This window comes from Silene latifolia, chromosome 9, assembly GCF_048544455.1.
Source record: "Silene latifolia isolate original U9 population chromosome 9, ASM4854445v1, whole genome shotgun sequence".
NCBI classification, from domain to species: domain Eukaryota; kingdom Viridiplantae; phylum Streptophyta; class Magnoliopsida; order Caryophyllales; family Caryophyllaceae; genus Silene; species Silene latifolia.
In genome coordinates, this window is record NC_133534.1 from 31,270,247 (window position 1) to 31,295,685 (window position 25,439).

Sequence of the window (25,439 nt, forward strand, 5' to 3'; positions counted from 1 at the left end):
GAATAGAGAGTCTATTAAACAGATGACATGGATAAGACTCGCATATCACATGAATCAAGCTGCCGTGATAAGGATGGCCTTTTGAAAGCTAATTTACAGTCTAGATAAACTTCTTATACTCCACCATATAAATGTTTGTGACTCACAAAGCTATCTCTCATGAATATTGATATATTTCTGAGAGATAGAGTGGGAGTAAATTGAATCGTCACAAACATCTCTTATAGTTGAAATGTAACTTTGTGAAAGTAATTGAATTGTAGAGTGGGAGTTGGTATTGAACTATTATCTATGAAGATAGTATGAGAGCATCGTTCAGTGGGAGTCTATCGCACATGTCTTATTGTTTAAAAATATTACTTTGTGAAAGTGATAGTATCATGACCTTGTTATATACGAGCCGAAGCATTACAATCCGAAAATTATTGCTCATGAGTAGATTTTACTTTAGGGCGAGGGTCTCCTCAAAAGTAAATAGAGCTTTAGAGTACATAAATGCATATGATTTACATGAAGATGTTGATCAAGAAAAATCGTGTTAGGAATTGCCGCATTTCAATATAATGAAGAATGGCAAATAAAATTCGCTTTTCTAAAATGGGAATTTAGAGAAGGAACTGTTTGAAACACAAAATCTTAGATGAAGATCTAAGAATCCGAACATATTATGCGTAGCTTTCTTAAGTGATCTTAGAATGATCTTAAGCAAGCATTAAAGGATTATACTTTTCGTTCATGTGATTATAGTGAATTGTTTCATTCACATGATTGAAGAATCATGATATACATGAAGTTAAGTGGGAGCTAGAATTGTTTCTCCATGTCTTATATGTTAATAACATATTACTTATTCAGAATAATGTACCAATGCTCTCTTCAGGCAAGAATAATTGGGAGACTTGGAAAGGGATGCAAATTATTCTAGATTTTGAATCTATGTGAGAGAATATTGGCATAGAGTTGAGAGTCTTATGAGGATAAGATAGTTCACATCTGTTATAGAACAACAAAGTCAAATAGGCTATTCATGTTGATGAAATTAGAATTACTATGATGAAGTCATAATCATTCAATGAACCTATTAAGTTGTTGATCACATGAAATCAAATTCGAATGTTTCCGCCATTAGATTGATCATGTATGCCAACAGACGCACGTGGCATGATGTGATATATGCTGAGAGCACAATAAGTCAATAAAAGGGATAATTCCCATGATATGGCTTGTGAAAGCCTTAAAGAACATCCTCGAGATTCTTGAGAAGAATTAAGGATTTGTTCATATGTTTGGAGTATAAACTAAGTTACGTGTTGAAGGGTTGCACAAACTTTAGTTACCAAACTTAAAGGGATTTGTTGAAATCCTAGGATGTCTTATTGACAAAGGAGTAAGAGACTAATAAAGGTGTTTTAGTTTCACGCATTGCAAATTCTACAAAAGGATTCTAAGTAAGTCGTGATAAAATAGTCAACGTAGGGATTAAGGGTGAATCCCTCTACAAATGACTTTATCACAAGTTATGCGATAACAGTGGGAGCATCTTTCAAGATAATGAGCCCAAATATAGTAAGAAGTCTAGACATATACTTAGATAAATTCATGTCATTGGAGATAACATTGAATGGAAGGAAATAGCAATTAATAAAGTTGGAATATATGGATATCGGGTATATCCACTTGCCAAGCTTGTATTGCATTTTAACTAGTGTTAATATTACACTAAAGATTATAGAATATGAAGTAGTAATAGTGTATTGATTATTCATATGTGATAATCACATTTATCGTTTGAGTTTTATTAAACTCACCCGCTACCTTGTCGTATCCGAATGGGTTGTAGAGACAAATTGAACCCCATTAAAGTGAACTGGATTGACATGGTATTCGCCCCTAGTTACTTATATGAGGTGACGTCTCCAAGTGACTAGAGTGTGTTGCGATTGATGGCAAGTTCAAGTGCTATAGAGTTATATGGGATGACTAGTCGATCACATAGGCAGACTGCATGGGACAATCTGTCGGGCAGTGACCGCTTATAGAGTTCTGGTAATTCATAAAGCCTGGTCGTGGCAAGAGCTACTATAGTATTCTTATGAGTCAATTCTTTTGACTATAGACTATTCGCCCAAGTTGGCACAACTTCTGATTAGCTTTGATTTATAATCTACGATTTCGTAAATGAGGTCAAACTGGGTATATTTTGGGTTATGATGGATCGTGGCTGAACGAAGGGAATAGGGCGATAGGAATTGTCCACCCCTTGTCAGGGTTGTTTGAAATCTAAAGGCCACTCGAGGAGTAGTTAACTGGAAATGCGTGGCCACGCTCGGAAGGTATCTCTGATAGATAATTCCGGTCAGACAGTTAATCTCCAGATCGAGAAAACCACTCAAGATATGATCAAGTGTAAGTACGACCTGCAAGACACCTTGCATTGAGTGGGAGATTGTAATAGGACAAGAGAATTGGTGACGCACACTTGTCGAGGACAAGTGGGAGATTGTTGGGAAATGTGTCTTCAACAATATATAGTGCGATCACGTGATTTAAATATCATAATTAAATCTCATACTAAGAATACGTGAGGGATGATTCTTTATATAGTCGACTGACCGTCATTAATCGGTAATGATTGGCTAACTAGAGTTTGAAATTACTGTCGTGTGACTGTGGTGGTCAGTTGATCCCTTTAGATCACACTTATAGGATGAGGCCCAAATAGATATTTAATTAATTGTATGCGATACGAATTAATTAATTCCTTAATTATGGGAGTGCAATTTTGCGTCTTATTGTAATGTGATTAAATAAGATTTAATTTAGTAATTAAGTGTTAAATTACTAAATTAGTTGAGGTTTTAATATAAGTTTTGAGGTAGAGGTAATTAGTTATTTAAGGTTACAAGAAGTTGTAATTTTAACTAACTAGTAATTATGGGACCCATTATATGTTGATATAATGGTAGTATACTACTCAAAAAGTGTAGTGTATATTATATTATTAATTGTAATATTGAAGTTTTAAATGATTACATTAATAATTAAATATGTAAGATAGTTAAACATATGACTTATAAGCATTTGTGGGACAAATGACAAAAGGCAAAAATGGACCAAAATTGGTCCAATATTTCGGCCAAATTGAAGAGCAAAAGATGCTCTTTGGTCTTTGTTGGTTTTTGATTAAAGCATAATAGTGACACTACATACTAGCTTTAAACAGACCTATTCTTACACTACTCTACCTATACTTTACAAATGAGTAAAAACAAAATGGAAAAGATTCCTCCCATGCTCATAAACCCACCGGTTTTTGCTCTTAATATAGAGCATGAGTTGCTCATTTTTCCATGCTTGTGCTTTGCTCATTTTTATTTCATTCTTCCTCACATGCAAAGTAACAAAACTCTCTAAAAATACTAATACACTCAATATATTACTAGAGGTAGTAATACTAGATATATTAGTATTATTAAGGTTACATTTCTACTACATATGTAGTTAATATTAGTAGGAATATTTGGGATTAATCTTGGGTGCAACTTATTGGAGTGTCTTCTATACTTGGAGTCTTAGGAGGATCATCCATCATATTTAGCTCAAGAACAAGTGAAAGAAGGTGACCTTACTTGTGCCCACATATTTCGAACCATTTAACAATGTAAGGAAAATTGCTTTTCTTATAAATCTTTCATTTTGTTATGCATGAACTAGATCTAAAGAACAAATAATTAACAAGTTAATTAGTTCACTATTAGAGGAGTCTAATAATAGGTATATGAACCTTACATTTTCCTCGTTTGACGACCGTGGATCTTTCCTAATTCCGTTTTAGTTAAAGTTCCCTATTCCTATAAGGATTTAATTCGATAATTCCGTGTAATTGCCAAATTTGTGTTTCCTAATCGCTACGGGTTCGCTTTTCGAGGCAACATCAACATTTTCGCCATATGCGCACACTTAATCATTTTTATTTTCTTTTTCTTTTCGGGGAATCATTTCACTCCCTCTTTTTTGAAAATATTTCTAATACACTTAGACATTTCTTTTAAATTCTTTTTTTTAGGGGGTAGCCCTCCATACCGTCCGGTCGCGTCATTTTTGTCCATTTTCGGATAACTTTTTTTAATTTTTTGTCCATTTTCGGGCACTTTGTTTCATTTTCGCGCTTATTTATTTAGGCCATTTATTTAAGTTAATTCATTTATTATATGCTCTTCTATGTGATTTTCTACGTAAATTTCGGTAGTATGACGGCGTAAACCGTCACATTCCAAACCTGTTTTGTAAACTAACCTGCAAATACAGCAAACACCCAGCAGCAAAGGCACATAGACAATCATATAAACCAAAAAGCAAAGTTTACATTAAAATACGGGCTCCTGCCCAATCCAAAGTGACATCAAAAGAAAATGTACAAATGTACGACAAACAACCAGCTAACTAGTCCTGGCGACCCCTCAGCTCAGCTACTGTCGCCTCAAGAGCTGCAATCTCAGCATCTCTAACCTCGAGCTCTCTCAACAAATGGACCGTCTTCTCCTGGGACTGCGCAAGCTCACGCTACAAGACACGCTCCCTCTACACAAAAGAAAATGGAGCAACATTTCACTTTACTTCCCTTCACAAGGTTGGAAGTAGTAAGAATAAGAAATAAGAAACGGGTATGGAAGACTCATACCTGCCTTCCGGAGCCACCTGCAAGGGCCTCGATGGCTGTAGCTCGCAGCCGGTTTGCCATCCTCTACATCTCCACGCCTGGACGGTGCGACCAGCATTCAAATACAGAGAAGGTTCAAGCAAATGCATTCATATGTAATAAGGCATAGAAGTACAAAGACAGCCAAAAGGTGGGGGCTTACCCTCCTCACGAGGTGCTTCCACTCGTCCAAGCCTGCATCGATCACCGCATCACTGAAGTCACGGATCTCCGAGATCGTCGTCATGCCCGTCGGGTCGGTGTACTCCAGTGTCTCTGGAAAAGCTGGGGGCTCGACGCCCGCCACCTCGATCTCCTGCAAATCTCAAATGATTCATTATTTTGATGATCATTCATCATTTATCAGTTTTATCAAATATCAAGTAAGTATGCTTACCACGATCGGCCAGTACGCCAACCTCTGACGGACAAACTAAGCGTACTCCTCGCCAGGAAGGAGGAGAGCGTCACCACTCGCACCGACCAGGTCCGTCGTCCTGTCAGTCTCCGAAGGCTCCCTAAACATCATCCGTGGAGGATCCATGGGAACCGTTAAAGCGTCACGGGAGCACTGCCGAGCAAAACGGTTACCCAAGTACCACACAGGCCCCATGGGCGTCGTAAACAGCAACCGACTCAAACTCCGAGGACGGAGAACCTCACCCACGAAAGCTGGAGCTCCAGTGTAGCTCTCCCAAGGCCTAGACACCCACTAAAGCAACAGAACGAGGGGTTATTCCTATGATCATCTCTAAGCAAAGAAAAGAGATAAAGTGAAAATCAAAGATGCTTACGCTGTCTAAGCTCAGGGCATTCACGACCCTCTGGCAAATGTCGTAAAAAGACCGCTGACTCTTCCGACGGCACACGATCCATTCCCTAACGACGGGATACTCTCTCGGTACGTCCGCCGCCCTACTAGGCGCGAAACTGGGAAAGTAGGAGTACACCCACGCCTGCAGACAAGTAATGGTGATTACAGCTCATTCTCTACAAAAATGATCTTTCATATTTTTAAAAAAAAAGTATAGAAGAATAATGACAAAATGATCTTTCATATTTCCAAAAAAGTATAGAAGACTAATGACAAAATGATCTTTCATAGTTGAAAGAAAGGTTCCTCAAAATTTGATGGAATTCTTTTTAAGTTCGTTATTTGTGGGCCCGGGCTTTATGCGCCTTTTCCTCAACATATGGCTCCATTTTGGCGTTTTCTTCGTCCGGATCAGCATTTTATGCAACAGACTACAAGGCAACCACGACATTTTGTTTCCAGCAAGAGTCCATGATCACTAAATACAGTTCATTGGATTCTCCTCTTTATCGGAATTTCGCTTACGACGACCCGAGCGGACTTTCTCCTCAGCGGTTCCAAGGACGCGCCGTTGTCGATTTATACCTTTTTCTCAACAATGCCAAGGGCGCGTTGTTGTCGACTCATTTTTTTATCTTTCTCCAGTTATGATTCAACCACGAGAGAGTCATCGATATGTTCCCCAGCGAGAGTTATGATTCGACCACGACAGAGTCATCAAATAAATTCCCCAGCGAGAGTTATGATTCGACTCCGAGAGAGTCATCGATATGTCGACCCAACATATGATTCGACCCTGAAAAAGTCATCGATATGTTCCCCAGCGGGAGTTCGTTGTCGCTCATAGCCCACGTACTTCTCAAAAACAGAGTTTGCTTGAGGACCGACACAACCAAATTCCCTATGTATGATTTCTTCTTATGGTTGGCGAGCTTCCTTACGTAGTCTAATGGACTTTAAACGACCCTCCCCGATAGTCGACAGATTCTAAAATGTTCCCGACGATAGGGCCTTGGCTCAGAACCCTTTAGCTGCCTCGCGTCGCCATAGTCGTCAGGTTATAATCTTCGATTGACCTGATGGCTATACTTTGAATTTCGCCTTGTCCAAGCCTCAGTCAAAGTGGGGGCTCTATAGATACCTCATTTCTGCACCTCCCGCCAACTACCCAGTGATGATTGGGCTGCATGTTTGATACGCGAAACGATTTTATGACAGTTCGTAAGTTCATCGACAAGTGATATCTCAAGCACTCGAGTCAACTTCATGGTCGTCATCTACGCACCGATACGGTCGTTTTGACAGTAACTAGAGTCAACCTAATGTTCTAAAATTCTCCGGATATTTATTCAAAATTGAAATTAATATTTTTAAGGAAATATCTTCAGTATATTGTGTTTCACGGAATAAGGAAGTGTATATCTATCGAAATTCCATAAAAAAACGCGGAAATCTTTCTTGCTGAGGAGGAAACCTCTGGGGAAATGACACAGCAGGTGTTGCGCCTCTTCCCCAACCCTCTTTCCACGCTTTCGAGAATACTTCCGTGATTTGTTTCCGTATCCGTGTCATTCCTAAACTCCTTCGTGTGTTTAGTATAAATAGAAACCTTCGGCCTCCATATTTGGCACGCGAGTGTTCCGCCCCTTCTTTCTCTCTCTTTGCATTCCAGACCATGCTTTTGCTTTCGACGGCTAAGTGCTTGATCAATTGACCACGTAAGCTCAGATCATTCTGAGTTCCAGTCACGTTGTATAAACAGACCAATTTGACCAACTTCACTTAATCAATCTTTTAAATCCTTTAACAAGGGCACATTCCACGCATATTCGAGTCGAGCAATCACTAAACGATAACTTTAGTCAATCTCGTTTCGTCAAACATGTAAGTCTGAGGGTGTAAAATCTTATTTTATTGTATTGTACTTTTATTTTGTAACAATTAATGTAAGGTCTATATCAAAAGCACGTCCAAAACCGTTTTAAAAAACATCTTTTAAAACCATATTTACAAAATAGCAAAGGTCTAACGTTGAGAAGAAACGCAGCAGAAGTTGCGCCTCTTTGAAGTATCGCAGCATCTGCTGCGCCTCTTCCTGAGGCTGCCGCTGCTCCTGCTCTACTTCTTCTTCCTCGACCTTCTGCAAATTTCTATTTTTCTTATTTGTTTTGTTTCTTTTGTTTGTTTTTGTATATAATCATGTTTTATTAATCATTTTCAAATCATAACGCACAATTCGACATAAATCCGTTATAATTCGATACTTGCGGGTTTTCGTCATCTATTTCAAACTCGGATTTTATAGGTTCGATTTTCTCATATCGATTCTCTGGAATTCGTCTTTTGTACATACTCTTCTTTATTTGATTTCAGTTTATCCAATTTCAATTTTGTTTTCAAGTTCAAAGTTTCGATCTTTGTCAAATCCGATATCGTATAATCATGTAAATCATTGTAAATTCGCATCATTAATATATTTTATGGCGGTTCCAGATGTATGTAATCTATTAAATCACTTCAACTTGAGTCTAATCAAAAATCGACCATAAATTTACCAACGAACATTAACAACCCGCGGTTCTGACTTCACAGCCAGAGTCCAACTCAAGAACAGATGCAGGAAGTGCTGCACCTCTTCTAGAGGGCGCAGTAGAAGTTGCGCGTGTTCTGGGTTGGCTTCCGTCCCTGTACTCTTTCTCGCTCAGACGTAGCTCCTAATTACATATTAAATCAACTATTAATCGTATTATCACTTCCAATCTGACGTATTTTCGTACTTTTATTTCTAATTTTATTTTATTTTCTTCTTCGAAATCCCGTTTCGAGCGTGCTTTTGACGTAGATCAAACAAACCTTGTAATTTTAATTCTTATAATTTTAATATTCCTTTATTATTTATTTATGTATGATTTATTTGAATGTCATTCACAAGTAATTAATCTAACATTTACCTTCGACCAATTGTTTGCTAATTACGTGTTAACCGACATAGTCATTAGTAGAGGCCGCTATCGAGGCAGGCGGGATTAGGTGTTCGATTAAAGAGCTTCTTAATACGTACCCTCACCCCTTACTTCAGTTATCTTTGGAAATCCGTGTCCATTGACATCTTCGAGAGTCATTCTAGACATAGAATGCTAAGGGTAACGAGTTCTTAGTGTTCATGTCATTACATTGTGTTATGAGATGGCACGAGGTATTCGAACGGTTCCAATTTTCCATAAAAATTGGTGGCGACTCCACAAATGCAGGCTTATTCAACCTTTCACCGGTTTCAATGCCTCCCCAATCGGTTACGGCCCATGCTGTGCTTTGGCAAACCAAGGTTCCGTGGGAAAAGTTCCCCCGCCTCGAAACCAACGCGCGGGTGTGCGCGGCGCCGGTGGCCCATGTCCACAGAAAGTATTCCCAATGAACAATCAAAGGTATAAGTTGAGGTACAAACTCCATCTTTAAAACCCCTTCCCCCTAATATGAAGTATGCTTACCTTGATGAGTCTAAAACTAATCTCGTGATTGTCAATGAAAAATTTAATGATAGTCGATTGGAAAGTTTTCTTGATGTGTTAAGAGAACATGAGAAGGTTATATTTTATAGTCTAGATGACCTTAAGGGAATAGCCCCGACTTTTGCATGCATAGGATTCATCTAGAGGAAGACCATACACCTACCATCCAAGGACAAAGGAGACTAAATCGCCATATGCAAGAAATTGTAAAAGTGGAGGTTATGAAATTGGTTGATGTGGGAATCATCTACCCTATATCGGATTCCTTGTGGGTTAGCCCCGTTCAAGTGGTACCTAAGAAAGGAGGTACCACGGTGGTGAAAAACAACAAGAACGAGCTAATACCCACGAGGAAGATCACCGGTTGGCGAATGTGTATTGATTATCGTAATTTGAATTCCGCAACAAGAATAGATCATTTCCCTCTCATATTCATTTATCAAATGCTTGACAGGCTTGCCTCTAACAAATTATTTTGCTACCTTGACAGGTACTCGGGATTCTTCCAAATCCCGATACACCCGGATGACCAACATAAGACCACCTTCACATGCCCTTACGAAACATTTGCATATAGGAGAATGCCCTTTGGGCTATGCAATGCTCCCCCAACTTTTCAACGTTGCATGATGTTGTGTTTATGGGAAAGACTTTGAGCCATGTTTGCATAATTTATCTCTTGTCTTGCAAAAATGTAAAGATGTTAGCCTTATTTTGAATTGGGAAAAGTGCCATTTCACAGTCAATGAAGGCCTTGTCTTGGGTCATTTGATTTCAGAAAAGGGCATCGAGGTTGATAAAGCTAAAGTTGAGGTGATAGAGAAATTACCGCTACCCGTGAATGTCAAAGGGTTTTACCGACGATTCATAAAAGATTTTTCCAAAATTGCAAAACCCCTCAATCATCTTTTGCTTAAGGATGCCCTATTCTATATACTCATGAGTGTGTTGAAGCTTTTGATAGGATCAAGGACGCTCTAATTTCGGTACCGGTCATTCAACCGCGAAATTGGGAGTTAACTTTTGAAATAATGTGTAATGCAAGCAGCTACGACGTTGGCACGGTTCTTGGCCAACGAGTTGGGAAAGCTTTACATGCTATATACTATATAAGCAAGACCCTTGATGCAACACAAGTCAACTATGATACCACGGAAAAGGAACTTCTTGCTATAGTGTATGCTTTGGACAATTTCTACTCTTACCTACTTGGATCAAAGGTGATAGTATTCCCGGACCACCGTGCTCTTAGACATCTCTTGGTGAAGAAAGAATCAAAGCCACGCTTGTTGAGGTGGATATTGTAACTCCAAGAATTTGACTTAGAGATAAGAGACAAGAAAGGAGCCGAGAATGTAGTAGCGGATCACTTGACAATAATGAAGAAGATACACCAATCAATGATTCCTTTCTCGATGATGTTCTAATGGCCATCCACACACAACTTGAGAGACATACAACGCAATGGTTTGCTGATTTTGCAAACTACATTGTAGGAGGAGTCCTTCCTCCGAAATTGAACTACAATCAATGAAAGAGAGTTTTGTTCAATGTGAAAAGATACTTTTGGGATGATCCCAACCTCTACAAAACATGTAGTGATGGTCTTTACCGCAAGTGTGTGCCACAATGGGAAGTTCAAGGACTTTTGGAAGGTTGCCACTCATCCTCATATGGAGGACACCATGGAGCTAGAAGGACGGTTGCCAAGGTCCTACAATCGGGCTTCTATTGGCCCACCATGTTTGAAGATGCTAGAGAATTCATCATAAATTGTGATCCTTGCCAAAGAACCGGGAACATATCATGAAGGAATGAGATGCCACAACGTCGCATTTTGGAGGTTGTGTTGGGAAATGTGTCCTCAACAATAGTGCGATCATGTGATTTAAATATCATTATTAAATCTCATACTAAGAATACGTGAGGGATGATTCTTTATATAGTCGACTGACCGTCATTAATCGATAATGATTGGCTAACTAGAGTTTGACATTACTGTCGTGTGACGGTGGTGGTCGGTTGATCCCTTTAGGTCACACCTATAGGATGAGGCCCAAATAGACATTTAATTAATTGTATGCTATACGAATTAATTAATTCCTTAATTATGGGAGTGCAATTTTACTTCTTATTGTAATGTTATTAAATAAGATTAAATTTAGTAATTAAGTGTTAAATTACTAAATTAGTTGAGGTATTAATATAAGTTTTGAGGTAGAGGTAATTAGTTACTCCCTCCAATTTCATTTATTGTTCCCCTTTCTTTTTGGCATAAGAAATAAGGGAGTCAATTTGGACCACACAATACACATGACCCCACATCAAATTGATTTTGGACCACACAAACTTATCCAAAAAAGGAAAGAGGGAATAATAAGGAAAATGGATGGAAAGGGAAAGAGGAACAATAAATAAAATTGGAGGGAGTATTTAAAGTTACAAAAAGTTGTAATTTTAACTAACTAGTAATTATGGGAGCCATTATATGTTGTTATAATGGTAATATACTACTCAAAAAGTGGAGTGTATATTATATTATTAATTGTAATATTTAAATGTTAAATGATTACATTAATAATTAAATATGTAAGATTGTTAAACATATGACTTATAAGTATTTGTGGGACAAATGACAAAAGGCAAAAATGTGTTGGAATATGTGTCCTCCGACAATAATGCGATCATGACTGTTGATCATGATGATCACATGTTTAAGTCTCATTATATAAAGAATTCAATTGGGAAGTATTTTTACTGTCAACTGGTCAACATATATCGGTAATGATTGGCTGACTAGAGTTTGCCATTACTGTCGTGTGACGGTGGTGATCAGTTGACCCCCTAGGTCATACCTATAGGGCAATACTCTTAATTGATCATTTAATTAATCGTATAATGTTACGAGTTAATTAAATTACTTGAAAAATTGACGGACGATTTTGAAGTAAAATTTACGTATTACATTGAAATTTGATTAAATGAGAAACGGTCTGAGTAATCGAATTGTATCATCGCTCAGATGAAATTATTGTTTAAGGAAACAATTAAATTTGAATGAATTATTATAAATACAAACTGTTGTGATTTATAAACGGTAAAATATTTTGGTACAAGTAATTATGAATTACTAAGTCGATTTTTGTATATGACGTATTTTTATTAATACGTTGATTTTTAATATGTTAAAAATACATAACAAATTTATGTTACATGTGACATATAACATATTGACAAATTGACGAACGTCTTTTCAAAATTGAGCTCAGTTCAAAATTAAGCTCAGTTCAAGACGGGCGTCTTTTCTGCAGGACGCTCGGATTGCATAAGACGGGCGGATTCTCTGGAATCTGTTGGGAAATGTGTCCTCAAAAATAGTGGGATCACATGATTTAAATATCATTATTAAATCTCATGCCAAGAATACGAAAGGGATGATACATTACATATATATATAGTCAACTGGTCCACACATATCGGTAATGATTGGCTGGCTAGAGTTTGACATTACTGTCGTGCGACGGTGGTGATCAGTTGATCCCTTGAGGTCACACCTAAAGGACGATTCCCTTAATTGAAAATGTTAATTAATTGTATACCGATACAGATTAATTAATTCCTTAAAATTGAACAAATTATTATAAGAGAGAGAATAATGAAATCTTATTATAATGTGATTAAATGAGATTTCATTTAGTAATTTAAGAAGTTATATTACTAAAATTAATCGGTGTTTGCGAAACACGCGAGATGAGAATGATAAGTTAGTTATAATTACAAGATATTGTGAATTATACTAACTAGTAATTGAATGACCATTTTATGAGAAAGTAATTTTATATTACTAGTCAATTTGTTAAATATGATTTATTTAATTTATAAATGATATTTAATTTGTTAAATATGCATTTTAAATTAAAACAAGACATAAGACATGTCACATGTCACATGACATACAATTGTACAATTGACAAAAATAAAATGGACTCAATATTACAAGGAAAACCGTTTTTATATGTAGTGAGTGGGTTTTGATGGTTTTTGTTATTTAAATAATAAAATAAACATCATGATGACACCTACTACTAGCTAGCTTTTCTTGTGAAGAACAAAAGCAAATTGGGAAGAAAAATTTGACTACCCTATGTGTCCTCCCATCCGGTTTTCCATATAGAAAATTAGAGAGAATTTTCTCTAATTAATTCATTCTTACTTTTTATGAAAAACCTCCCTTCTCTCTCTTGTTCTTCACAAAATTCATTTTTGTGAATCTAATTTGTTTAAATCAAACACTAATAATACTAAAAGTAGTATATGAGTATTAGTAATAGATTTTAAGGTAAACTACACTACAAACATCTAGTACATGTTAGTTTGTGGGATTAAGGGATAGTTTTGGGTGCTACTAATTGGAGGGCTTCTAATTTGAAGTCAAGTATGTTCATCCATTAATGGAAAGCTCAAGAACTAACAAGAAGGAGATCTTGTTGGTGCCCAATATGACCGAATTTCATATGGTGAGAAAATGTTTTCTTATCTTCTTTTATTTTAGTTTGCATGCATAAAATCCAACTTTAATTTTATGACAAATTAAATTAAAACATATATGAATATGTTAGTATATAGATCTACATTTCCTTAAATCGGTATCAAGAGCCACGGTTGTTTGCATGCAAATCGGTTAAAAGTTTTTCCGAGTTATAAGAATAACAAATAAAACTTGTAAAATTTGTGTTATTATGATATATCACGAAATTAATCCATGCATGTTAATATTTCTGGTCCTAAAATGTTTTAGGATATTTTGGTTAATTTTACGGATTTTTATTGTTCATAATTTACAATAATGGCATTTAAATATGATTTTATGAGCAAAAATGTCATTTTCGGTCTAAAATTAGCTATATTTCGAATTTTCAGTTGGTTTTTGGATATGTTGTCACATATATTATTTTGAGATAACCTGTAAATTTTCATAATTTTTGGACTTGTTATGCTCGAAAAATGAATTTTTCATTATTAAATTCGGATTTAGGTGAAAAATAGGTTAATATGAGTCATATTTCGAATCTGGTCATAGAAAATTAATATGTTGTCACATGCAATTTTACAAGATGTGTGTAAAATAATTGGCTATAAAGAAGTCTTTTTGCATGATTTATGGATTTTTGAAGAAAAATAGCATAAATAGTGACATTATTAGTGGAAAATTAATAAAACATAATCTATGACTTAGGAAAAACGTCTAATGTTGCATTTTATTATCTTTTTCAGATCTAAAATTGAAAAGTTAGTGAAAATAATTTTTCCATGTTTTTATGATTATTTTATTAAAAAATCGATAAACCGCAACATTGTTTTTCCGGAAAAATTTCGAAATTTTTAACCTAATATTTTGAACATTATGAGTGTCATGGTATTTTTCCAGAATGTTCATGAATTTAAATTTTGAATTTTGAATTTATTTGAAATTTTGTGATTTATTTGAAGTTTATAGCTTATTTTTGTAATTTTTGGTCCATTTATGAACAATTTTATAAAATATGGGTTAATTATGGTCAAATTATTAGTGAAGACTAAATTTTGAGTCCTAAGAGGTTAGGGTAATTAACTTATGCATAAATATGAGTTTATGTATTCTTGTGATTATAAAAATGTTGAAATCACGCAACTCCGTAAAAACCGAGTAATATACAATATTGGCTAATTAAAGGCGATTTCGCATAAAATTGAGCATGTTCATACATATTATAATGCTGCATTTTTCTTTATGATTGTCATAATTTTAATTTATGTAATTTTGAATTATGTAATTTTACTTAGTATGGCCTTAGATTTTAATTGGTATTTCCCGAAATGTATGGGAATATCGATTCGGTTGTAATTTTATTGTGATCTCGTATCACCGTTTTGTAATTTAATAGATTTATTTTATTTTACTTACAAATGTATAATAGGAAATTATGTAATTTATTATGTAATTTTATTCATTCCGGAGTTCCCAAAGACGGATTTCTTCAAGAATGGCGATACAAAAAGACGGTGTTACCTCGAGATGCGTGCCACAACCGAAGTTCAAGGGACCAATGGAGTTGGTTTCCGAATATGTAATAGTTAAATAGTTTTTCTATTTTGGGAAAGGCCATACTAGGATTTATTTATTTTTATGCTTGCATTTTATTTTATGTCACATGCATCGCTAAATCGCCATAACTAAAACATGCATCCTTATTTTATCGAGTTTATCGACCGTGTCAATTAAAATTATCGTAGTTCACCGCTTTAGTTCACTTAAAACGTGATAGATAATAAATTGACATGACCTCTCGCTAAAACAATCAATTGAGACATAGCCTTACCAAATAGTAGAAACCATGAAAACCTATTTCGCGAGGGAGTGCGCTCGGCCCCACCGGGGTACAAACCTTGTTACGTAGGGGAAGTGGGTGATAAATGTCTATCCACCGAATTCATATTGATAAGGGATGTATCGGCCACACCGTGCCCAAGTTAATGTGGGTTTGGATCATGGACACATTTATTCGAAATTTGGATTGAACTCAACAAAAGTTTTTGATAAGGGATGTATCGGCCCCACCGTGCCCTTGTCGGATGTGTTTTGGGATAAAGATAAATGTTAATGTAATATTAACGACCAAGAGTTCTAAAAGTAGAATCGATTAAACGTTAATCCACCGAGTTATATTGATAAAGGATGTATCGGCCCCACCGTGCCTAAGTCAATATGAATTTGGGTCTTGGAATCATTTATCATAGTTGGGTAGAGGTCACTATGTAAATGCTTTACTTGTTATTTACAAGTATTATTATAACGATAAATGTTAAGTTTTCTGCTATTCCGTTATTATTGTTCTATTTCTTTACCACAATTCATATACGATATCATTTCGATTTTTTCAAATCTCCTTAAAACATCGTAACTAAAGACAAATATGAATTTGCTTCTAAAACCTCAAATGAACCACTGATAAGGATCTCTTGTAAAGAGTATAGATTAAAGTTATTCATTATCAAACAGGTTTTTGATTCATGACTAACACTTCTACTTACAATGGATTATGTTTCATATACTTAATTGAATTAAGTACCTTGAAGCGATAAATTGTTTTGGTAATTAGTTTTGTCAGAATTCGTAATTGACCAAAATAACGCAACCACTTCAATGAAAGTTTTAAGACTAAAACGAACAAATGAAGAGTAATCTTCATGAATTCAAATTTGCTTCTCAAAGCAAAGACTCATTGAAATGAGTGGGAGCATTCTCTTAAACCGTTAAGATGAGGACGAGGTTCAAGAAGTAAAGATTATAATGGAATTGATACAAGGTAATGTTAAAGGTAAAGTTGTTGAGAATGACGATACTAAACCTATCAATCCCGACCGATAAAGTTTCCATTGTCTTAAATGTTGGACACGGGAAAGGAAACTACCCCAAATTATTGAAGAATCAACAAGTTAGTTGTGGGACATCTAATGGGACCTTCTTCTTTAAATGTTTATTTGATTGACATAAAATTTTTGCTAGTACTACTTCGTCAATATTAGAAACCGGTGGTGGTTTTCATCATTATGTTTGATACATAGGATGATTAGAATATGACGACTAGCACCAATGAAGTCGAGAGATAGAGTCATTATGTACTAAATCTAGTTTTCGGGTTTGGAGTTGTACTTAATTGTGACTATTAAGTACATAAACTCTAAATAAGAATACAAACTTGTTAAGATACAAAAGAGGTTTCACTTTTGTGACCCTATACACCACAATTTGATGTATGGCTAGCCCATTATCAAGGTAATAGTATTCTAAACCAAACTAGAATGATATATCATGAAGATGATGCAAGACTCAAATTGGTAACCCAAGATTAAACCTTAAATTCCGGAATGATGAACGCAAAGAGTTATCGAGTACTCTTGAAACCATTAGATTGTTAATGGTATATGCGTATCTTGTATTCAAAGCAAGATGTCTCGTGCCTTTTGGTTGAAAAGGAGATCGAGGTTGTAAATCATCGATCCAAAATAGGTTGATCATTTTCTTTTACCAACGATTTAAGTTGACGCTAATGTGTTCACTTAATAAGGTAAATAGAAAAATCTTTGAAGAAGTTTAAAGAGTTCAAGGAATCACGATTTAGTCGTGATGGGATTATCAATGTGAAGACTTTGATATGAGTCAAAGGAAATGTGATATAGTATCACAAGTTAATATCTCTTAGCACGCATTATAAAATAATGTGTGGTTGGATAAGAAATCAAACGCTATTCGATATGGTTTGGACTTCAATCAAGTTACTTTGAGTTACTTGATCCTTTTGGGGATTTTATCATTTTTGTCTAAATTATTTTTCCACTAAATCGAATCATATGAGATATGAAATGGTAAGGGTACCATGTTTGTAAGTTTTCACAAGAAACAAATGCTCATTTTTCCCTTTTCAATTATCACGAGTACACCGGGTTTGTGGCTCGTGAAGCTGTCTTTCTAAAATGCAAGTTTATTTCTAGAAGACAGAGTGGGAGAAAATTATTCAAGAGCCACAAAGAATGTTATGTCGCAAGAAACTGGTATTTCTTGGCTACATGAGACGTTTTGTGTAAAACATTGTTTCTTTAAAACCTAGGAGGTTAAATTCGTCACTGGTTAAAAATGATGAATTCATGCTACTTTTAAGAAAGAAAAGAGCTTATAACTTACAAAAGAAATTGTTTGATTCAAGTTGATTACTTCTAGAAAGTAATGAACATATGACTTACATAAGAGTGTTTAAGTCACAACTCAATACAAGGCTTAGAGTCATAAAAATCCGAATCAAAAGGGCTTGATTAGTGACAAAGGGTTTTGCACTAATAAAGAGATATTTCAAAGCAAAATTGGTTGCAAAGGGTTTTGCACTAATTGAAATGATTAAGTCTATTTGGATCTTCTTAGGGATTGTGTTTCATTATGAGGTTATGAAATACATAGCGAGTGAATCTAAAACCCAATTCTTCAATAGAAGGAATGTATTCAATACATGTCTTGAGTTTAGTAGATTCTTGCAACCCTAAGATAATGTGAAACTTGAGAGAGGGTCTTAAGTAGGACATCAATGAGTTAGAATCAACATTTTGATCATGTGACAAAACATTTCTCGATAAGTCGAGAAGTTGTGTTTATACATGAAGTTTAGTGGGAGTTACGGAAATTTTAATTAGTCCGATATGTGGATGACATATTGATCATTGCGAATGATTTAAGACTTTTGGAGTATTATAATACATCTTTAATATACGGATTTATGAAGATAAATCCACGTGATATTAGCGTCAATAAGAAGTCTTATGTTGATAAGATTCATGACCAGTTCAATTAAATTGAACATATTTGATTGGTTTCATTTGCTTCCGCTGCCGAATCAATTAAAAAGAAATGATGTATAACACTTCATATGCTTTGAGCATGATGAGTTGTTTTCAAAAATCGAATTTAAGTAATCTTTACCAAGTAAGCTATAAAGATTACCTTAAGTGCTTGCAGAAGCATTGAGGAAGTAAAGCAAAGTGTTTATGATGTAATATTGTGTAAGGGTGTTACACAAGTGACAATTGACAATTGAGATTGTGCATGGTTTCCGACAAAACCATAATCAAAACACACTAGGATGGTTAAGATGCCATTGTGGCAATGTTAATTAAGAAGTAGATTTTCTAGAATCGTTCTAGGCAATAAAGAACAATGAGAGATATTTATAACGGAAATTGAGTACACTTGCGATCATCAGATGTGCAAGAAGGATGAGTCCCACACACTGTGAAAACAGTGGGAGCTATTCTTAGGCTAGAGGGCCTATGTCTTGATTGGATCTCGACACGTACTCAGAAAGTTTTGTAGTGCAAATGTATACATTACAAAGGAAAACGAGTATGTAGTGAGGTTGAGTAAGGTACAAGAAATTGATAAAACCTACTAACCAAAGCCTTCTCAAAGGCTAAACATGATGAGTCATGTCATTTCAATTGAATTGAAATGAACAACTACGTACAGGATCAAATTAGATTATAGAACATGAAATAGTAATCAGGCATTGACTATTCATATGTGATAATCGCATTTGTCATTCGAGTTTTACTTTAAAACTCTTTTATTATACTTTGTTACATCCAAACGGGTTGTAGAGACAATTGAACCCCGTTAAAGTGAACACGGATTAGCATTGTATTCGCCCATAGTCACTTATATGAGGTGACGTCTCGAAGTGACTAGAGTGTGATGCGATTGATGGCAAGTTCAAGTGCCATAGAGTCATGTGAGATGACTAGTCGATCACATAGGCGATCTGTTAGGAACACTTTGTCGGGCAGTGACCGCTTATAGAGTTCTGGCAAATTTATAAAGCCTGGTCGTGGCGAGAGCTACTATAGTATTCTAATGAGTCGATTCTTTTGACTAAAGACTGTTCACCTAAGATGTCACAGTTTCAGATTAACTTTGTTTTGTGTTACTACGACCTTCGTAAATGGGGTCAAATGGGCATATTTTGGGTTATGATGGCTGTGGCTAGTCGAAGGGAATAAGTGCGATAGGAATTGTCCACCCCCTTGTCAGGGTTAAAACAATATCTCAGGGCCACTCGAGGAGTAATTAACTGGAAATGCGTGGCCACGCTCGGAAGGTATCCATGGTGGATAAGTTCCGGTCAATCAGTTATTCTCCCGATCTAGGAAACCACTCTCGATATGATCACTTGCAAGTACGACCCGAAAGACACCTTGCATTGAGTGGGAGATAGTAATAGGACAAGAGAATTGGTGACGCACACTTGTCGAGGATAAGTGGGAGATTGTTGGGAAATGTGTCCTCAACAATAGTGCGATCACATGATTTAAATATCATTATTAAATCTCATGCCAAGAATACGAAAGGGATGATACATTACATATATATATATAGTCAACTGGTCCACACATATCGGTAATGATTGGCTGGCTAGAGTTTGACATTACTGTCGTGCGACGGTGGTGATCAGTTGATCCCTTGAGGTCACACCTAAAGAACGATTCCCTTAATTGAAAATGTTAATTAATTGTATACCGATACAGATTAATTAATTCCTTAAAATTGAACAAATTATTATAAGAGAGAGAATAATGAAATCTTATTATAATGTGATTAAATGAGATTTCATTTAGTAATTTAAGAAGTTATATTACTAAAATTAATCGGTGTTTGCGAAACACGCGAGATGAGAATGATAAGTTAGTTATAATTACAAGATATTGTGAATTATACTAACTAGTAATTGAATGACCATTTTATGAGAAAGTAATTTTATATTACTAGTCAATTTGTTAAATATGATTTATTTAATTTATAAATGATATTTAATTTGTTAAATATGCATTTTAAATTAAAACAAGACATAAGACATGTCACATGTCACATGACATACAATTGTACAATTGACAAAAATAAAATGGACTCAATATTACAAGGAAAACCGTTTTTATATGTAGTGAGTGAGTTTTGATGGTTTTTGTTATTTAAATAATAAAGTAAACATCATGATGACACCTACTACTAGCTAGCTTTTCTTGTGAAGAACAAAAGCAAATTGGGAAGAAAAATTTGACTACCCTATGTGTCCTCCCATCCGGTTTTCCATATAGAAAATTAGAGAGAATTTTCTCTAATTAATTCATTCTTACTTTTTATGAAAAACCTCCCTTCTCTCTCTTGTTCTTCACAAAATTCATTTTTGTGAATCTAATTTGTTTAAATCAAACACTAATAATACTAAAAGTAGTATATGAGTATTAGTAATAGATTTTAAGGTAAACTACACTACAAACATCTAGTACATGTTAGTTTGTGGGATTAAGGGATAGTTTTGGGTGCTACTAATTGGAGGGCTTCTAATTTGAAGTCAAGGATGTTCATCCATTAATGGAAAGCTCAAGAACTAACAAGAAGGAGATCTTGTTGGTGCCCAATATGACCGAATTTCATATGGTGAGAAAATGTTTTCTTATCTTCTTTTATTTTAGTTTGCATGCATAAAATCCAACTTTAATTTTATGACAAATTAAATTAAAACATATATGAATATGTTAGTATATAGATCTACATTTCCTTCAGAATCCGCTCGGATTCTTCCCCTGTGTACACGGATTCAGTTCCATCCGTGCACACTGCATTTCCCATACCATTCCTCCATTCTTTCTTCAAGTCTTGTGTTCGTCATTGTGGGGGCACTACTAAGGCATGGATAGCCTAGGCAATTGCCATCCCCACACTAAGCTAAAAGCACTACACATCAATTGAAATTGTTTGTCCCTCCCTCACTTCTCTCAAACATGACAATTATTTTGATCAAAGTAAATAAAAATCCAAAGATGAGAAAAATGCAATACAAGAATTGAAATATAAGTTAGGGAGTTAGAAATATTTACAAGTGGTGGTTTAGGGAGGACTCCACCAAACTCTCATTCTTGATGAGATGTCAAGGAGGCATGTTCAAGGTGTTGTTGATGTTGCTCAACACCTTGAAGAAGTAATCAAAAGCTTGTTCATTATCATGGTAGAGTTCCTCAATAGACCTTGGCCCTTGTTGTCGATCGTGATCTATGGCATGTCCAATATAGGGATTAAAAATCCCTTCAAATTCGTCGTCCCAAAGACCACAAACTTCATTGAGTTGATCATTGAAAATCTCTTGCTTAGATGGAGACAACTCTCCCAATTTCTTCTCTTGGCCAATGAGGCCATCCTCTTCTTCCTTGGTTGATTTATTTTGACGAGCTTTGCAAGCTCTCCTTGTCACAATTCACTTGCTCTTTGAATGGAGCATCTTCAATTTTCCTTTTCCATTGGAGTTCCGACTTCTTTCTTTCATCTTTCCGACAATAATGATCAACCATAAAACATGGCTCATGCAAATGAGGAGCTCTCATGGTCTTGTCAAGATTAAAAGTTATACTTTCATCTCCCACTTCTAGAGTGAGCTCACCATGTTTTACATCAATCACCGCACCCGCGGTGTGTAGGAAAGGTCTTCCTAGGATGATTGGAATGTTGGAATCTTCCTCCATATCAACAATGACAAAGTCCACCGGGATGAAAAACTTCCCAATTCGTACGGGGACATCTTCCCATATCCCTAATGGTGTCTTCGTCGATCTATCGGCCATTTGGAGTGTGATGTTGGTGCATTTAAGTTCTCCCATCCCCAACCTTTTACTCACCGAGTACGGCATGACACTCACACTAGCCCCTAGATCACATAAGGCTTTGTTGATCGTCGTGTCGCCAATGGTACACGGTATTGAGAAGCTTCCCGGATCCTTTAACTTTGGAGGTGAACTCCCTTGAAGTATTGCACTACTCACCTTAGTGAAGGCGATAGTCTCAAGTTTCCGGATGGACTTCTTCTTTGTGAGGATATCTTTCATGTATTTCGCATAGGCCGGCACGTGATTGATTAATTCCGTGAAAGGAATTGAGACTTCCAAATTCTTCACAATTTCCATAAACTTTCCAAGTTGGTCATCAAATTTGGGCTTGGCTTGACGACTTGGAAAAGGAAGTCTAATCACAACGGGCTCCTTCTCCTTGGCCTTGTCTTCATTTTTCTTTAAACTCTCTTCTTTTGATTGTTCTCCAACCTTGGAGTTTTGCACAACTTCTTCCTTATCACTAGCTTCCACAACTTCATTCTCAACTTGCTTCTTCGGTGCTTCATACCTTGTGCCACTCCTCAAGTGGATAGCACTAACCGTTTCATGTCTAGGGGGATTACTTTGAGGTGGTAATTGCCCCTTTTGTCTTTGTGAGCTTGAAGATGCTAGTTGTGTCAATTGGGTTTCCAACATCTTGGTGTGAGCTAGAATGTTGTTGATGGTGATTTCCTTTGCTTGACTATCTTTTTGCATTTGAGTGAAAAACTCTTGTTGATTCTTTTGCATTTGGAGGACCACTTTTTGGACATCCAAACCTTGGTCATGTTGTTGATTGTATGGATTTTGATTTTGATAACTTTGGTTTTGGTTGTAAAAGGGTCTTTGGTTTTGATTTCTCATGGGTGGTGGAGTGTATGGTGTTTGTGGGTTTTGAACATTTTGGCTTTTGTATGAGAGATTTGGATGGAACTTGGTATTCTCATTGTAAAAATTTGAATAAGGGGTACCACTTTTATATGCTTGGAAAGCATTAACTTGTTCGGTTGTTCCCCTACACTCACTTGGGTCATGACCCAAAGTTCCACAATTCTCACATATCCCACTTGGGATTGATGAAGATGCCGTCATGGCATTGACATGATGCTTTGGTGATTTTGAGACTTCTTCAAGTCTAGCCATTGCTTTTTCGAACTTCAAGTTGATAGTATCGATATGGGAGCTTAGTTGGGCACCTAATTGAGTAACGGCGTCCACTTCGTGCTTTCCTCCTCTAGTAGCCTTGCGAGGTCTACTATATTGTGAATTGTGGATTGCCATCTCTTCAATTTTGCTCCAAGTTTGGTTGTCATCAACCTCGGTGAACATCCCATTCGATCCCATATTAAGGATATTTCTTGAGTCTTCATAAAGACCATTCCAAAATTGTTGAACCAAGAACCATTCGCTAAGTTCATGATGAGGACATGAGCGATAAATTCCTTTGAAACGCTCCCAAGCTTCATACAAAGATTCTTCATCCCTTTGCTTAAAACCCGTAATTTGAGCTCTTAGCATGTTAGTCTTTTCCGGTGGGTAGAATTTTTTGTAGAAAGCTAGAGCCAACTTCTTCCAAGAATCTATTCCGAGAGTAGCCTTATCAAGGCCTTTCAACCATTGTTTGGCGGTGCCAATTACAGAAAATGGAAATAAGACCCATCTAATTTGGTCTTGAGTTACACCGGTTTGTGAGATCGCATCACAATAGTCACAAAAAGCCTCCATATGAGAGTGAGGGTCTTCACTAGGCATCCCCCCAAATTGGCTTCTTTCAACTAATTGGATAAAGGCGGATTTGGCAATGAAATTTCCGGTGAGATGTTGTGGTGTAGGAGTACCATTGGGTAGGTTCTCCTCGGTGGGTACGGAGTGTGACTAGAATTTTGGCATTGTAGGTGGATTTTGTGGGGTAATGTGTAATGGGTTCTCTTCTCCTCCTATTGCGAAAGGATTGACAAACTCACTAGTGGGTTGGACAACTTCACTATTGCCTCTCAAATTCCTCCTAACAAGTCTCTTATTGTTCGTTAAGATTCTTTCGATTTCACGGTCAAAAGGTAGCAAATCACCTTGTAACCTTCTAGACATGCAAAATATCAAACAACTCGAAAATAATTAGAACAAACCTTCAGGAGCTTTACTTCCTCAAGGCGAAGAAAGACACAACTAATAACAATAAAAAGAAATCTAAATCAAACAAACACCGTCCCCGGCAACGGCGCCATTTTGGATGCGATAAATCCGTTCGGTTCACAAATTAAGATGTGGTCGTTGGTCACGGTCGAATCAAAATACAATTTATAACTTCACACACAACTCTACAATAAGTAAAGAGGTAAGTAAAGGTCGGATCCCAAGGGACGGGAGTTGAGATGAGATTTCTATTGTAACTAGTGGTGTCTAAGGGGTGTCACAAATTGGGTTGATGTAGAAGGTCACTAAACTAAAATAGTAATGAAAATAAGCAAGATGAATTAAAGGGGTGTAAACAATTGATTAAAAGCACTAGGGTGTCATGGGATCATAGGGGAATCATGGGATATGATCATACAAACATGTTCTCAAATTATAAGCAAGCAATTATTGTTGTGATGGATTGAGTTGGGTTATATCTTACAATCCTAGGAAAGTTTGGGTCCCGGAGCCGAATCGATTGGATTGTACAACACCTACAAGTCGACTTAATCTTCCCTACTCAACAACATGCATGGTCTAATGAGACTCGAGTTGGGTTATGTTTTATTGAAAAGATAGGAGATGATAGTAAATGCAAGGATTCATAGGCTTAGCATTTCATCAAACATAACATGTGCATGAGTTGAGATCAAAACAAGCAAGCAAATAAACCATGAAAGCATATTAATTTAAGCATGAATCATTCCCCATGTTGGTTTCCCCTAGCTAATCACCCATTTAACCCTAGCTAAGAGACTACTCACTCATTATCATGTTGATCATGCTAGCAAGGTTGTCAATCATACCAACAAAATGAAACATGATGAATAAATGAAAGTAATTAATAATTAAAAAGGGATTAAGAGATTATACCTACTAATGATTCCAATAATAAAGCAAAGATAATAGAAGTACTTGATGATTGATTGAGAGGTTGTCAATCCCCCATTAATACCCAAATAATCTTCAATTACCCAAAACAAAGGATGAACAAGAGAGAGATTAAGGAACTAAGTCTTGGATT

At 36.1% G+C, this 25,439-nt stretch overlaps 1 non-coding gene across 1 annotated transcript; it reads left to right on the forward strand.

The window, feature by feature from the left end:
* The first annotated feature begins 23,651 nt into the window (after positions 1–23,651).
* On the forward strand, positions 23,652–23,758 carry LOC141602770 (small nucleolar RNA R71). Its single transcript, XR_012524680.1, has one exon. It is a non-coding gene; the product is annotated as a small nucleolar RNA R71 (small nucleolar RNA).
* The last annotated feature ends 1,681 nt before the right edge of the window (positions 23,759–25,439 follow it).